This window comes from Cydia splendana, chromosome 3 (genome assembly GCF_910591565.1).
Source record: "Cydia splendana chromosome 3, ilCydSple1.2, whole genome shotgun sequence".
Lineage (NCBI taxonomy): Eukaryota > Metazoa > Arthropoda > Insecta > Lepidoptera > Tortricidae > Cydia > Cydia splendana.
Window position 1 is genome coordinate 2,441,152 of NC_085962.1, and position 17,300 is coordinate 2,458,451.

A 17,300-nucleotide genomic window follows, 5' to 3' on the forward strand; every position below is an offset into this window, starting at 1 on the left:
CTGACGCGTTAAAGTGCATGTTAGGTTCAGATATGTCTCAGTACCTTAGTAACTCCAATATATCTGATTGAATAAACCCAACTATAGAAAGGCAAACTAACATTTGAACAGTTTAGACTCGGACAAAGCTATCTCTGCATGCCATTTGCAATGACAAAGTATGGCAATGACATCAATAATGGTAAATTACTATGAACCAGGGGTCGGAAACCGGTATTTGCTCCATACAAAAATACCGTTATTATTAAGTTCTTTTTCGTTCTTTGGTTTATTATTTTATTTTTAATGGGACAACCTAATAATACGAAGTTGTTACCTAAATACATGATTCAGTCCTACGTAAAGAGTATAAAATAATTCAAAATTTTGGGCTAATTCGAGGTTTTAAAAAAATACCGGTTCCGAGCCCTGCTATGAACATATCATGTTTATTATGTTTTTCTGATAGAATCGATGCAAAGTTAACTTTAGTCGGACTCTAAGAGTCTTTAGTGCCGGTTAAAGAAAACCGAACCGACTAAGCTCTAAACAAACACTAAACAGCGTGTCCAGGAAAAAGCTCATTACAGGTTCGTTGGCAGCATCGAATTGTCTTTTAATTCATGCCTTAATTGTCGCGACATCCGCCAAAACCGGCTCCGGCCATGATGCCGAATTGAGACGGCTAAAAATAGCCCGTTGAAGATGTGGTTCATTCACGATTCAGGGGTGGCGTTCCGAGCGCGATCGCAACGAGCGTGAAAAGAACCAGTATAAAGTCGGACCAAGTACTGCATGACATTTCCAATGACATTGGTGTGGCGATCTCATCATTAATGTCAAATTTATATGAAAATATGACGTTCATAATGACACTCTTTGACTTATATTCAAGTCGACATTATACGTGATTTCTAATTGTTACGTGGACAATGTATAATTGATTTTACATATTTTTTGGTTCAGAAGAGTCTAAACTAAGTTAATTTAGCGTTTTTGTTTCTCATGCGATGGGAACACACGACCCAGTTCGGGGCGCATCGATTGTGCCGCGCAGGGGTGAATGGTATGACGTCATAGAGAAATAGGGCGCTGCAAGCCGAATTAGATTAACTCCAGAGCTGGAGGGCGCCTGGTAACGCGTGTAACTTTGGAACCAGGGTGTGGCGGATGGCTACCGGGGTGAATTAGCTTATCTTTACGTATACTACATCTGTGCCAAGTGAATTCATCCGATACCAAAATTTGCACGTCCCATAGATTGGGTGACACTACTTCCCTCAGTATGGCTACTATGGCCGGTTCACATTATTCCAGTAGCATTCCAGTCCAGCAATCCAATCCAGTGCTGGAATGCTACTGGAATAATGTGAACCGACACTGGAATGCACTGGAATGTACCCATTCCAGTGAGCATTCCAGTCCAGTGACTGGAGAGACCGTCAACTTTTCATTCCAGCTCACCCAATCCAGCGCGTATAATGAAAACGATCCCAGACTGGAATAATGTAAACGATATGCTCCAGTCCAGCACTGGACTGGATTAGCCCGCTGGATCACTGGACTGGAATAATGTGAACCGGGCATTAGGAGTTCAACCGCAACATTATTTTTTTGTCGCAATTCTATTGAGAATCACGAGAAATAATGTTGATAATACTAAGAAATAGTGTGCCAATAATTTTCGTAATTCTGTTTCGTCACGGTCATACAAAGGTTTTATCGAAAAAATATAGAAAAGGACTTAAATAACAGATTTCCTATTATATTTATTAATTTATCACTTTATTATATAGTGTCTATTTTGTCACTGACTGTAGTTTTTACCATCATCTGTAAATGACAATAATCGTTAATTCAAATGTTAGGGATGGTCTCCTTACACCATTTTGGCATAGCAGCATAGCATCTGGTAGCTGCCCCATTTAAAAAATCCACATATACAAAAAAAAATGTACAAAGTGTGTCAAAAAATGTATAATGAGTACCTAGGTAATTTTTCCTCTATTCGTTATATGATCTCTAAGGGTCCCATAATAAGTTTCAGTGTTGCCTATTTCAATTCGACACTTTAGGCGCCGCCAAATTAATTTCCATCGGTTGAAGAATAGCTTTCATTCACGAACCAGGGCATCGATTGAGCCAGGGGTGAATGGTATGACGTCACAGAGAAATAGGGCGCTGCAGGTCAAATGAGGTCAACTGAGCTCAAGACGGTGGTATATCGTCACTTGTTCGGGCGCGCTCGGGTGGCGCCTGCTCCGAGAAAAAGTTGAGAAAAAATTGTCTTGCGTTATGGTAAAAATTGTTTTTTTTTTTTTTTATCGCATCCCTGGACCATTTTATTTAAAGTTGTACACTACACTTTTTTTCTGATTTGGGAATTCTTTGGTTATTTCTACACAGAATCACGTGCTCTTGCGATCCTAATAGGACAAAAAAGGGGTCGTAAGATTTAGGTTTCCATTCCGTCTTCATACAAAGTGTATGAAAAAAGCCTTTCCCTTATTTTTTTTCATACTCTTTGTATGAAGGTAAGGGGTCATCCATTAATTACGTCACACGTTTAGGGGGGGGGGAGGGGGTCAAGAAAATGTGACATATTGTGACATGGGGGAGGGGGGAGACACAAACTTTGTGACGTCACTTTAACTTCATCAGTAACCGATTTTTTTTTTTAATTATTTTATTCGCTGTACATTTAAATAACAAGTTTTTAAAACGATAATCGTTTTTATTCTTTTAATTTTCTTTCCTAAGCAGTTTTGGGTTATAAAATTACTAATATTTATATCGTCAAAAATATTTTGATAAAATATTAATAATACTTAGGTACTTAATTAATTCGATTTGGCGATTTCGTAGAAAAAAATGTGACGTCACACTAGGGGGGAGGGGTTTGCCAAATGTGACCAAATGTGACAAGGGGGGGGGAGGGGTCAAAAAACCTAGAAATTAGTGTGACGTAATTAATGGATGACCCCTAACGGAATGGAAAGAAAGAAAATGAATGGACATTTTTCAATAGGACACTATTAGGATCGAAAAAGCTTGTGCTTCGCAGTAGAAATAAGATAAAAATTCTTTAATCTGAAAAAAAGTGTACAACTGTAAATAAAATGACCCAGGGATGGGTTATAAATAAAATAAAAAACTTTCAAAATGTTAAACTTTATAATCAAAATTTTATCGAGACCAAATTCGATGAGTATTTTTCTTACTTAGAATTTGGAACCAGACGATATAAAAAATCCTAAATTGTTCACGTTTTAAGCATAATCTTATTTTTATTTATATGTGTGTGACGCACCGCGGAAACTTCATTTTCCATTAAAAAAATATCCCCCTTTCTTACTGCCTAGAATCCTAGATCGATATATCTAATGATTCTAATTAAAACGCAAAAAATACCAGAACCTCTAGTGTAAATTTCATTAGAATTTCAATAGCGTGGCGTGTGAGTTAAGCCTCATTTTGTACGCCGGATTTTGAACTACGCGGCGAACTCAAAATCCCATACGAAATTACACTTAACGCAAAAAAAAACACGTCACGAATGAAATTTACAATAGGGGTACAGTAGTTCAAATACAATAGCGTTAGATTTACAACATTACAATATTTCTCTTTTATTTCGCCGTTCTAAAAATAGTCAGTACCTAATAATATAATTCATTCACGACCCGGTCGCATCGATTGCAGTAGGGCCAAGATGGTCGCCTCTTTATCGCCTATCACGTTCTGACAGGTAAGAGCGAAAGTGACGCATGACACGACAAGCGATACAATCGCGACCATGCTATCTGTGCAGGGGTGAATGAGGGGATGACGTCATAGAGAATTGGGGCACTGCAAGTAGGTCAGCCTTGGATGCCCCGGCGAGCCTCCGGAGCCCCGGGACTTACCTTCATGCGTGCCTTTTTGTCGGTAAAGCGACAATGCTTTGGAGACGCAGTTAGAAATCGCCCTTATTGACAATGAAACGGTTGGTAAGGCGATAATGCTTTGGAGACACAGATAGTAATCGCCCTTATGGATGGATAAAATACCTTTTGGTAGAAGACATCATATCACCTTGAATGTTTCGTTGCCGAGCCGTCGGGCCCGGGGATTGCTTGGCAAAACGTGCTGTTTTCGGGTAAAATCTTGGGAGGATTGGGATAACCAAATGGAGACGCCTTGTCTGTAATTTTCGGTACAAAACAGTCTGCCGAATTTTGCAGGGGAGGGGCACGTCAAATGTATTATGTATACGTAACGTAAATATAGCCATATCTGATTCTCACAGATCCTGGTGTTTTTGTGTTCTTTCAAGTCAGAATCACTAGCATATGCAATCCTGGGGTGTGTAATGCTTAATATAATTATAAAAAAACTATCATACATTTGTTATAACGCCATTTGATATGTTATTGTATGTTATAATTTAATTTTTATTATACGTTTCCTTTATTATATTGTGATTTCATCTAAACTGTCATTGATATAATGCCTAATGTAATATAATTTTTAAATAGTATATAGACATGTTTTATAATGACATTTATTATATTATATTTTTGTATAATGTAATACTTCATACAATTTTATTAAGTATAAATACATATATTGTATAATATTTTTTGTCATATTTCATTTACTGATAACGTAAAGTTTTACATAATTTTTATAACTAGTACGCAGGCCTACTGTTTTTGCTAGCTATTTTATTCCAGGGAAGTCACAGTTCTAACCTAACCTAACCAATTTTTACACGGTTTTCGTTCTGCGGGGGCCGCAGTTCAAACCTAACTTAAACAACTTTTTTGCTAGAGTATTTTATTCTACAGAGGGTCAAAGTTCTAACCTAACCTAACCCTCCTTCTGTTAGGTAGTTATTAGTTAGTGCGGAGTCGCAGTTCCAACCTAACCTATTTTTATTTTATTTTTTATTTTATTGGTATTCAGGACAACAACAGCCGTAAATATACAACTTACAAAGTATTATTACATAATATAAGGCCAATAACAGTTATCCGTTGGTTGACAAATAATATACAGATATATTATTAAAAACAAAGTAATATCTGGTAATGTTTAAAGTGAAAGTGTGCAAGCCACATAGGAAACAGTAAGTGATTGATGGATCGATACATTATTAATATGAAAAGTGAAAGAGGTAGGTACCCATTTTGCATGACACATGTAACATTATTAGGGTAGACCGAGGCGAATCGGATCATTTTTTGTTTGACGGTCAATAAATATATTTTTCACTTCTCATGCTCAAAAAGTGCACCTTTATGTCGTGCGTAGACGACATAAAATCGCATTTTATGCTCTAGAGCATAAAGCAAAATCATCTATTACGACCCTTATTGACTTAGCAATAAAGTCCAAATTCTGCCATACAAACTGCCAGCCCTGCCGGCGCGCCCCCGACCGGCGCTCTCCCGATCGGCGTGCCCCGCGCGTCCGACCGGCCCAAGAACAATTTTCTTTAGTCTTGAATAAATACGTTAAAATAACCTAAAATATTTGATTTTTTGTATATTTTCTTCGCAATCGAAGTGAAAAGCAGAGTGTACAACAAGGGCATAAATGTCCATTTTTAGCCTTGTCTACTATTTTGCAAAAAATTGCCTCGGGTGAAAATGGGTCACTTTATGCCCTTGTTGTACAATCTACTATTTTAAGGTGATGAGGCTGTTTTTATTAATATTCAGTTGGATAAAGTGTTTATTAATGAACGGAATCCAAGGTTCAGACACAAAATAAAACTTAAATATGATTTATGAAAAATGAAATACAAAACCTCGTAAAAAATCCGATTCGCCCCATTTTAAGGGGTAAAACGGATCAAAAAAACTCTGTCATAAAATCTTAATTAATAATGGTTAACAATGTTAATCATATGATTAAGAATCGCAAAGGTCCAATAATTGAGATCAACTATCATTGGTATCTTTAATGTTGCATTTGACTATTATTTTTCCTCCTTTCCAGTTAAATTTTTTATCACGCCACCTACAGAAAGTGCAACATAATATCACTCCTATATGCCACTATATATATTAACAATAAATCCAAAACATGCTAATGGCCATTTACCAACAAAATCGAATAACTTAAATGAAAATAAACAAAAACTGTAAACTTTTGCAAACCAAAACATGAAAAATCACACATATCCGATTCACCCCATATGAGAAAATTAGTTGTTGGTAACAAAAGACTCTACGTAGGGACAGCGGTCTCGTTAAAACCTTATTAGCAGCTGTAGTCATATTTTCTCCCGACCATTCCCCTGATACCTCTTCTTTTTATACGTACGCACCATCTAAAACATGCGAACATAAAATAAGCCAAAAAAACGTCCAAGAACCTTGTTTTCTAATGTGATCCGAATCGCCCCCAATCAGATGATCCGAATAACCCCATATCATATGTTTGAATTATTTTCGTGTAACGGAAATATAACTTTAAATACAATAAAAACTAAATCAAATCAGGAAACACTATGCGCCATTAACAATAAGTAACAACAATTACAAACCTTTAGCCTTTTGCGTTTACTTTTATCACGGACTGTATTTGCACATTTTTTACATCGGCGGTAAAATCACAATACACCTATACGAGCGACTCATCGGGAAGTGTCACCGTGACCGACGCATGAGTCTTTTACAATGACAGTAACTGTGACGACATGCGTTAGGAACAGAGCGAACGCGGGACGCTGATTGACTGGCTGTAACTAACCGTGATCTTTCAAATTTTACAGAAATGCTTATTTTGATCCGATTTCCCCAGTGATCCGATTCGCGTCGGTCTACCCTAATTGTTATAATTTAGAATTACTCCTTTACCCAAAATCACTATTTTGCGCTCCTGTAAAAAGTAACTGTTATATTTACTATATTTTTTAGTATAACTTAAATTATTATAGTATAACTTGCATAAGATACGTATACTAACCTAACCCATTTATGTCATGCAACTATTTATGCCACACAAATAATTATGAGATGTCACTTGTTATAACAAATAATATGCTTTAGAGTATGTAATAATTATGACAATGTATATTAGACGAAGTGTAAATATACCTTATGACCATTATAGCAATAATAACATTATGTTTACCGTTAATTATGTATTACGGTAGTATTCCATTTATTACGTTATTCAAAATAAAGATATATCAAACTATAATATATGAAAAGTAGTTATAACAAATGTAATGCACCCGCAATCCTGATGCTACAAAAGTTCTCAAACATTTGTATGAAAATTGTACTTTCCACTACGTCACGCACATACAAACGAAAAATTGTATCACACTAAAACGTGACGTAATGGAATTGACATTTGGGGCATCTTTTTAAACGAATGCTGTCGATTCCGAGTAGAATGAGCCCAAGAATGTCCAGATTTGAAATAATCGTGTTTTCATATTTATTTTAGAAAACGCCCATTTTCGAATAGCAACTTTTAATAAAATTCAAGGTAACATCGTCAATTGTATACAGCGAATAACGATGTCGTAACGTCGTATTGAGCGAATTTCATGAATGAATCCGTTGCAAAATATCAATGGAGCTAGAATGGAGACTGACCGGGTCACCGCATCTGAGGGCCTACCGCGAACGACGTTCGACGTGTTGCCTCTCTGTCGCACTTGTAAATTCGTACGTGAGTGTGACAGGGAGGCAACACGCCGACCGTGGTTCGCGGTAGGCCCTCTGTGCGCAGGCCGCGTTCGCAACGCTACGCGAGGCACCAAAACCCCTAGTGTAAATTTTATTCGATAGCGTGAATATTTATGTTATGTCTATTTTTGTATGGGATTAACAGCGCGCCAAACGGGACGTTTTGGAAACTCAAAATCCCATACAAAATGACACTTAACGCAAACACGTACGTCACGTCACGCTACTCTACACTACGCACGAGTACACTAGGGGTACCTATAGGTACACCAACCAAGCTATATGGACTAAAGGCGATTTAGGGTACGTTTTTTTGCCAACCCTTGTTTTCAAAAAACTGCAACATTGGTAACGGGGTTTGCCTGCGACACCCCTACCGCGAAGTTAGCAAATTGCGAGCATCTTTCTCTGTCACTCTAATTACGCCTTAATTGGAGTAAAAGAGAAAGATGCCCGCAATTTGTGAACCTCGCGGTCCGCGGTAGGCCCTCTGAGCGATAGACTCGCTTACGCTCACTAAGCAATGTGAATGCACCCAGCACATCCTGCTTGCGTATATCGGCTCTCACGCAAAAACAGATCATATCTACTTGAAATAGAGTTTACTATCGCGGCGCGGTTGCGCGGTGCTCCGTGACAACTGACATGGCCCAAATGCCGGCGTGACGTCACTGAATATCCGATAGAACTTTGTCTACAGTCGCCATCAAATATATCGGAGCGGCCAATGTGGTCACAAATATCTGAACACACACTCTAATCTAACGCCTTGACAATAGAGGCGTGGTAAGATATTTGCCACCGCCATGTATTGAGATATTTGCACCATGGCCGCTCCGATATAACTAGGAATCTGATACTGATAGGCGACTGTAAGTACCTTAGTTTAGTGACCATTGGTATACCTAATTATAACGACGTATTATTATTTTTATCAGTAAACGAGCCCCGATGCATATGTTTTCGTCTACTCAGACCATTTTTTGAGGTTCTCGCGTTTGTACAAATATAAAGTTTTAGTTTAAAAATCACTAGTATTTAATGCTTATACTTATGTAGTTTAATTTTACATGGTAATATTCTACAATAACTAAATCCAAATAAAAGAAATACCGTTTGTACTGAAAGAAAAAAAAAACGATTTTTTATTTCACGGGTAGGAATATAACATATGTGAGAAGGGCTATTACTAGGGAAAGCAATAGGGCTCTGCCAATGTACTGACAATTTTGTTTCGAGCCCATGCATGCAGCAGTGCTGTAGGAGAGGACAATATGATTTGGACAACGTTTTTGAAAAGTACATTTTTTCAGTAATAAAACTCAAATGCCATTTTATTATACGATCAAAATAAACTAGATTCAACATTACTATTATGGTTCCCATTATTTTATGTTCATGTGTAATATTTATTAGACAAATAAAATTGTTGTGTGGAACTAGACGAACTAATTTGCATCGGCTCGTATTTAATGATAGCAGCCTCACAAGTCACAATTATTTCCTTGAAATGTTTTCCAAGATAATTGGACATTTTTTGCGTACTTGACGGACTTAACATAAATCTACAGATCTTTTAAATGTAAAATCAGAAATAGAATAAGTAGTCAAAACGATCTTCGTGACATAAATATCGTGGTATAAATACTTGCTTGTTCATTCTATTAGTTAGGTACTTAGGTACTCGTTTAAAGTAAAGAGGCAAAAGAATCAACTAATTTTAGTAGGGAAACTGGACCTTGGACCTAGTTTTACCTCGACACAGATGGCAATATTTCCACATTGCCACGATTATTGAAATATTTCATTTATATAATTTGAAACGTTATTAAGTATATAAAACAAGCTATCAACGAAACTTGAGAGCGGCCGGTAACTCAAGTAAAAAATTAAAATATAAATTGTGTTATGAAAAGTCAGTATTTGAAACTTTACATCAAGGATGATTATTTCATGTTTTGCTAATAGATAATGAAACTCAATATTATAAGTTAAAGTTAAGTTAATTAGCTACTCGATAGTAGGATCATTTCAGCCTAATCTTAAGTGAGAAGTGCTATTACGAAGCTTACTTGCCCAAAAAGTTGCTTTGTTGTACCTCGGACACCGAAAATATGTCACATATTAGCATTGAACTATGTATTATATTGTAATAAATGAAAAGATTTTTAGATGGTAAAAAAATAAATTTCAATGAAAATTTTTATAGTTCCATTTCGTTCTCTAGTTCTCTACGTATGCTCTACTAGGTATAGGGTTCAAATGAGGTTATCAATGAAAAAGAACACCTTTTCTAAACTTCGCAATCTTGTTTAATGCTTTTAAGCAAGATGCGAGAGTTTAAAAGTATAAAATTATAAAAGATATCACTTTATAAATTGATGCTATAAACGTGGGGGGTTAGAAACGAAACTGAACCGTTTCATTGAGCCACGAGCCGTGAATGGCGCACCCTCCATTGATCGGCGCGCCCAGGTCACTAGGTCGAGGGTGGCGGCCCCTGCGACTGTGAATGGCCGTATAACATCTTATTGCGCGTTGGCAATGTTGGTAAGAGGCAACTACAGGCTCTTAGGGCTACTTGCACCTAGGGTTGTCAACATTTTTTTGGTGGAATATAGTATTTTCCAGAATAAGGCATCAAAAATATAGTACATTAAAAAAAAAATATAAGTAGTACTTTTAGATAAAATACTAAACATGAGTGTAATATACGTTTAATCGGAAATATAGTATTTTAGCGTACTATATATTTTTCCAAAAGTATATAGTACAGTGAGCCAAAATATAGTACAACACTATATAATATAGTACGGTTGGCAACCCTACTTGCACCATCCCACTAACCCGGGGTTAAGTGGTTTAACCGTCAACCCAGTGTCAAATTGTACTGGTAACTATGGTAACTCCAGGTTTAACCGGTTAACCCCGGGTTAGTGGAATGGCGCAAGTGGGCCTTAGTCAAGATAAATATAGTACATTCTCCAACGTGGGGGGTACCTAAGTGGAATATTGTACGAGAGTCTATTATATTCACGACAGGTGTAGGCTGGAGTGAATTAAAGACTCGAGTAACAATATTCTTACCCCCGGAGTTACACACAATATTTTTCACCTCAGCAGCTCAAACAAGGGTACTTTGCTTCTTAAAAACAGTGAGCAAAATGCGATTTTGCTCACTAAGTCATTTTGTCTCACTCAGTGAGCAAAATCGCATTTTGCTCACTGAGTGAGACAAAATGAGTGAGCAAAATCGCATTTTGCTCACTGAGTGAGACAAAATGTCATTCAAGTGATCTTTATAGTCAAATGTCATTTCAACATGCGGGGTCTAATACAAGTTCGATATACTTGGGTTCTATTATCTCTGTCCCTCTAGGTATGTTCTCACTGCTTAGGGTGAAAAATTTTGTGTACTATACGAGATCAAAGTTATTTACATCTCGTGTGCTTTTGAATCCCTTACTACGCTCAAGATTCTAAATTAGATTCACTCGCTACGCTCGTGAATCTATTATAGAATCTTTCGCTTGCACGGGACTCAAAATAAGCACTCGAAGAAATATCAAACTTTGATCTCTTGTTGTACAAATAACTATTTCATCACACTTGCGTAGCAAAAAACTAAAGGGTCCGTGTTTGTATGGGGTATCGGCCCCAGAAGCCAAATTGATTGCCGTTTTGCCAATTTATTAGCCCAGGCGTAAGATGCTATATCACCAAATAAATCACCCTAGTATGCTGCAGGTTTTTGAGAAAACTAAAAAAATTAATTGGTTATCATTTTTTTGTATCTAAACTACTGAACCGATTTTTTTGTAACTTAAACACATATTATGTAAGTAATCTAGATGTATTATTAAAAAAAATAATCCCGCGGGAGTTATGCATAACAGTACACCTGCATGAAATAAGGTATTTTTCGAGCAAGTGTGATGAAAAATAAATATTTGGGGACAATCTTACACAGATCGGCCTAGCCCCAAACCAAACGTACTATGGGTACTAGGCGACGATATACATACGAATATAGATAAATAGTAAATACATACTTATGACTAATACCTTATGACTCAGGAAGACATATCGGTGTTCATCACACAAATAAATGCCCTTACCTGGATTCAAACCCGGGACCATCGGCTTCATAGGCAGGGTCACTATCCACTAGGCCAGGTTTCCACCTACCCGTGAGCCTTATGAGATTAAAACGTAAACCTACGCTTGCAGCATCATCAGATTACTTTAGCAATATCTTTTACTAAATGTTTAAGACCACCCTTCTTATTAGCAGTTTCCAAACCATTTTAAAGCATAACTACCGAACGAGAGATGTTAAGTGATACAAGTCTCGTAGGATCAGGCGTTCGTGCCGCGGGGTTTATTAGCAAAATAAACTTCTACAATTTGCTCAAATACCGCACGGGTGAAAGAGATTTTACATCACACCAGCTCGGAAAGGCTTACTGTGCACTTCAAAAACTAATAGCAAAGTTGCATTTTGTTCACATGTGAGGCAAAGTAATCAAATGCAAATTTTGAGTTGTTTTCTTATGTTTGCTGGTACTGACTTTTAAATGATGATTTTGGATGATAAATATTCAATAACATTCATTTGGATTTGATTTGCTTTGATTTTGTTTGATATTTTACATTTAATATTTGCTTCGGTTTGGTGTGGTGAAAAATTTTGTGTTTCACTCGGGGGCAAATTTTGTTTAACCCTCAAGAGCTTTGAAACCCTCGCAACGCTCAAGATTCAATTTTTTTTGAATCTTTCGCTTGCTCGGGTATCAATATTACCACGAGCGGTTAAACAACAACTTTGCCCCCTTGTAAAACAAATAACTATAAAATCCTCCTAAGACTCAGAAGCACTTTCACTGAAAAAATGCCTTGGTTGATTTTACGAAATTTTTATTGGTTGATTTCAGTTTTGTAAAATTTAGTAGAATTATAGTTAATATCACAAAACCTGCAAGATTGAAGTTACGAAACATACTTGGGTTGCCGTCTTAAACAAGTACTTTTGTAAATTTCAGCTACACGATATCTAAAACTTACCAAACTATAGGAGTACACTCTACAAAACTTCTAGTTTAGTAAATAATACAAAATCTGTTTGTACATTTTGCACACAAAATACGTAATACTTACCGAACTAATTACGTAATATTTACAAAACTGTAAGTTTAGTAAATAATACTAAATTTCTTTGTAGATATTAGCAAACACAAATGTTAAACTTACCAAACTGTATAAGTAAAACTTACAAACTATTACTTTAGTAAATAATACTAAATCTCTTTGAGAATTTTAGCTAACCAGTTTGGTAAACTTACCAAACTGTATAAGTAAAACTTACAAAACTATTATTTTAGTAAAAAATACCAAATCTCCTTGAGAATTTTAGCAAACCAGTTTGGTAAACTTACCAAACTGTATAAGTGAAACTTACAAAACTATTACTTTAGTAAAAAATACCAAATCTCCTTGAGAATTTTAGCAAACCAGTTTGGTAAACTTACCAAACTGTATAAGTGAAAATTACAAAACTATTACTTTAGTAAAAAATACCAAATCTCTTTGAGAATTTTAGGAAAACAGTTTGGTAAACTTACCAAACTGTATAAGTAAACCTTACAAAACTATTACTTTAGTAAATAATACTAAATCTCCTTGAGAATTTTAGCAAACCAGTTTGGTAAACTTACCAAACTGTATAAGTAAAACTTACAAAACTATTACTTTAGTAAAAAATACCAAATCTCTTTGAGAATTTTAGCAAAACAGTTTGGTAAACTTACCAAACTGTATAAGTTAACCTTACAAAACTATTACTTTAGTAAATAATACTAAATCTCCTTGAGAATTTTAGCAAATCAGTTAGGTAAACTTACCAAACTGTATAAGTAAAACTTACAAAACTATTACTTTAGTAAATAATACTAAATCCCCTTGGCAATTTTAGCAAACCAGTTTGGTAAACTTACCAAACTGTATAAGTAAAACTTACAAAACTATTACTTTAGTAAATAATACTAAATCCCCTTGACAATTTTAGCAAACCAGTTTGGTAAACTTACCAAACTGTATAAGTAAAACTTACAAAACTATTACTTTAGTAAATAATACTAAATCCCCTTGACAATTTTAGCACACCAGTTTGGTAAACTTACCAAACTGTATAAGTAAAACTTACTAAACTATTACTTTAGTAAATAACCAGATTTATAATTAACTTTCCCGCGTTAATATCTCTTTAAATATTGTTCCTAGCGAAAAATTTAACGGAATCTTTCTTGTAGGCAATTTTATGCAGATTACTTATCTAATAGAACATTTTTGGCTATGAGCCACCGTTTACGAAAAACTAAAAACAGGGACCTTTAAAGTCAAATATCTCACTTCCGGTCAAGAATTCGATCAAACAACTGGCAAATTCGGATTCAGCGGGGTCTAATTAGGTTAAAAAAAACAACGGGTTGCACTCCGGGAGTGCCGACAGAAGTGAAAACTCAATAACTAGTCCAAAATGTTTGCAGCACTACCTATGTATAATTGACCCATCCTCCTTTCTATTGAAAAACTTTAGTTCCGAAATTGCTGGCCAGTGAACTTAAATTTGTAGCGTTAATTGTTTAAAATTCGAATAGAAATTGTAAAGTTACCTTGCAGACCTCGCATCTAAATATATTTGGTCATGATATTTTGAGTTTTATTCACCAGTACTAGAGTTCCCTTTTATTAGCGATTTCATCAAGATGAGACTTTATTGAATTATTGAATTATATTGGAGTGATATAAAGTTGAATGTAACTGTGAGATTTTCGTATTTCAGCCCGTACAAGATTAGAAAATTGAGCTTTATTGCTTAATATAAAAGTCCAGTTTTAAATAATTGACCTGATTATGATACGTTATGACTAAAGTTCTTTGGTGAATAACATTGTCCGTCACACATGACATAAGTCACGCAAGCGCCCTGCGCCGCCTACATGAAACAGCAGGCTCAGGCATACATTTTCGCCGTGCGGTAGAAAGAGACTAGACGCCTTACGCGTTACGCGTTACGCTGTCCCGAGTTTATCATTTTTTCCCCACCTCAAAAAGTGCTTAGCGCCGCTAAAGAAGTTTTCACTTCAAAAACCCGGTTGCCAAAAAGTAACCACTCAACCGTCCGGCCCGCGAGACTGTTTTCCTGTCAACCGTCCGGGTTTTTTTAGCGACGCACGCCCCGCGCAGCGCATTCACAACTTTCTACAAAAATTATGACTACACTGCCATCTACATTTTTTTAGAGCTAACTACTTTATTAGGCTACGTTGTCCCATCAAGAGAATTAGGAAATAATGCCGAAATATTCCGTTAGATGGCTCTGAAATCAATTCTTTCTTCCACCCCTTATATATTATATAGGATAGTAAGGTTCCCGCGGACGGTTAAGAGCATATTTTTAGGGTTCCGTACCCAAAGGGTAAAACGGGACCCTATTACTAAGACTTCGCTGTCTGTTCGTCTGTCACCAGGCTGTATCTCACAAACCGTGATAGCCGATAACCTATATCTGTCCCTGCTCATTGGAAAACGAATAAAACAGTTTTAGAGCTGCGTTTTGCTTTGCGATAGTTGCGTCCGTTATGCGCGAATATGTTATCGTATGTCGCCCCCTCTTTGTCATCGTTTTTAGGGTTCCGTTCCCAAAGGGTAAAACGGGACCCTATTACTAAGACTCCGCTGTCCGTCCGTCCGTCCGTCTGTCACCAGGCTGTATCTCACGAACCGTGATAGCTAGACAGTTGAAATTTTCACAGATGATGTATTTCTGTTGCCGCTATAACAACAAATACTAAAAACAGAATAAAATAAAGATTTAAATGGGGCTCCCATACAACAAACGTGATTTTTGACCAAAGTTAAGCAACGTCGGGAGTGGTCAGTACTTGGATGGGTGACCGTTTTTTTTTGCTTTTTTTTTGTTTTTTTTTTTTTATATGGTACGGAACCCTTCGTGCGCGAGTCCGACTCGCACTTGCCCGATTTTTTTTCGGATACTATGCTATCGTCGGACGGTCAAGTTGATTAGCCAGTCGAAGTCGAATTTTACAAAAATAAGACCAGTCTATATGGGAGCCCCACTGAAATCTTTATTTTATTCTGTTTTTAGTATTTGTTATTATAGCGGCAACAGAAATACATCATCTGTGAAAATTTCAACTGTCTAGCTATCACGGTTCGTGAGATACAGCCTGGTGACAGACGGACGGACGGACGGACAGCGGAGTCTTAGTAATAGGGTCCCGTTTTACCCTTTGGGAACGGAACCCTAAAAACGATGACAAAGAGGGGGCGACATACGATAACATAGTCGCGCATAACGGACGCAACTATCGCAAAGCAAAACGCAGCTCTAAAACTGTTTTATTCGTTTTCCAATGAGCAGGGACAGATATAGGTTATCGGCTAACGAAAGAGCGAGATAGAGATAAAAACGAAACGAAACGGATTGAGCTTTGTTCAGGTAAACGCTAGCGCGCGCTTTTTACCAGGCATATTCAAAAACTTCAATGTTCGTTAGACAAATAAGTGCTTTATTTTATAAGCATTAGAGTTTAAATTAAGGAATCTTTTAATGCGTAAAATTAAAGGAAGTAGCGTCAGTTGAATAACGTTAAAAATGATTCACGACGCTTAACGAACACTCGCTAGCATCACGAATTGAGGGCCATTTTATGTGTGACCTATCGATTTATCTTTATAAAGTACTGAAGTTAGGGGTCAAGTTATATTAGACATTTGTGAGACGATGCAGATTAGGTTTTTATGAAATGTGAATTGCGTGTTGTACGTTTTATTTGTTAGTTCAATGCGATTTCGTTTCGTTTCGTTCGACACACACAGGGAATCCAGTTATTTTAGAAACTGTTTTTGAAAACCCATCAGTTTGTCACTGACATAAACGCCGTCGAGAACGTAATTTACTTTCTAATCTTTCTATACATCTCACTCGCACTCGCATATTTGTGCAAACGGGATGTATAGAAAGTAAATTACGTTCTCGACGGCGTTTATGTCAGTGACAAACTGATGGTAACCCTACAGTTACGTGATTAAAAAAACGGTTACGTTTCGTTTCACGGAAAAACTCGAAACGACCCAGCTCTAAAGCATACATAGGGACAGACAGACAGAGGGAAGCGACTTCGTTTTATACTATGTAGTGATAAACCATAGACTTGTAAATTTGTCTATACCTTAACCCTTTTCTTGGCAACGTAACACCCGTGATACGTGAGGTAAAAAAATCTAACAACTTCATTTTACTACTTAATAAGTTATTCCATATGTTAATCTACCCTCCTATATTTAAACAAAAAATAATGCACACTAATGTCAGTGTCAATTATGTAATTAGGAATCGTCAACATGGCGCCACCGAAACAATACATGTCGTTACGTCCCGTATGTGTACCACTTATTTCTTAGATTTCATTTCAATATATTTTCGCATATTTTGCGTTTAATGTCATTTATTATCTATCATTGTGTAAAGATTTAAAAGTTAATTTTAAAACTTAGAACACATAAAAATTTCACGTCCAACGTTGTCGTCAAAATAGATTTACATAA

The 17,300-nt window shown here is 36.4% G+C and overlaps 1 protein-coding gene and 1 long non-coding RNA gene across 3 annotated transcripts in view; one reads left to right on the forward strand and one right to left on the reverse strand.

The window, feature by feature from the left end:
• LOC134806460 (uncharacterized) overlaps positions 1 to 17,300 on the forward strand; it is a 157,205-nt gene that overhangs the window by 19,218 nt on the left and 120,687 nt on the right. The gene's annotated exons all lie outside the window — the stretch shown is intronic.
• LOC134806449 (eukaryotic translation initiation factor 5B) overlaps positions 1 to 17,300 on the reverse strand; it is a 74,215-nt gene that overhangs the window by 4,476 nt on the left and 52,439 nt on the right. The gene's annotated exons all lie outside the window — the stretch shown is intronic.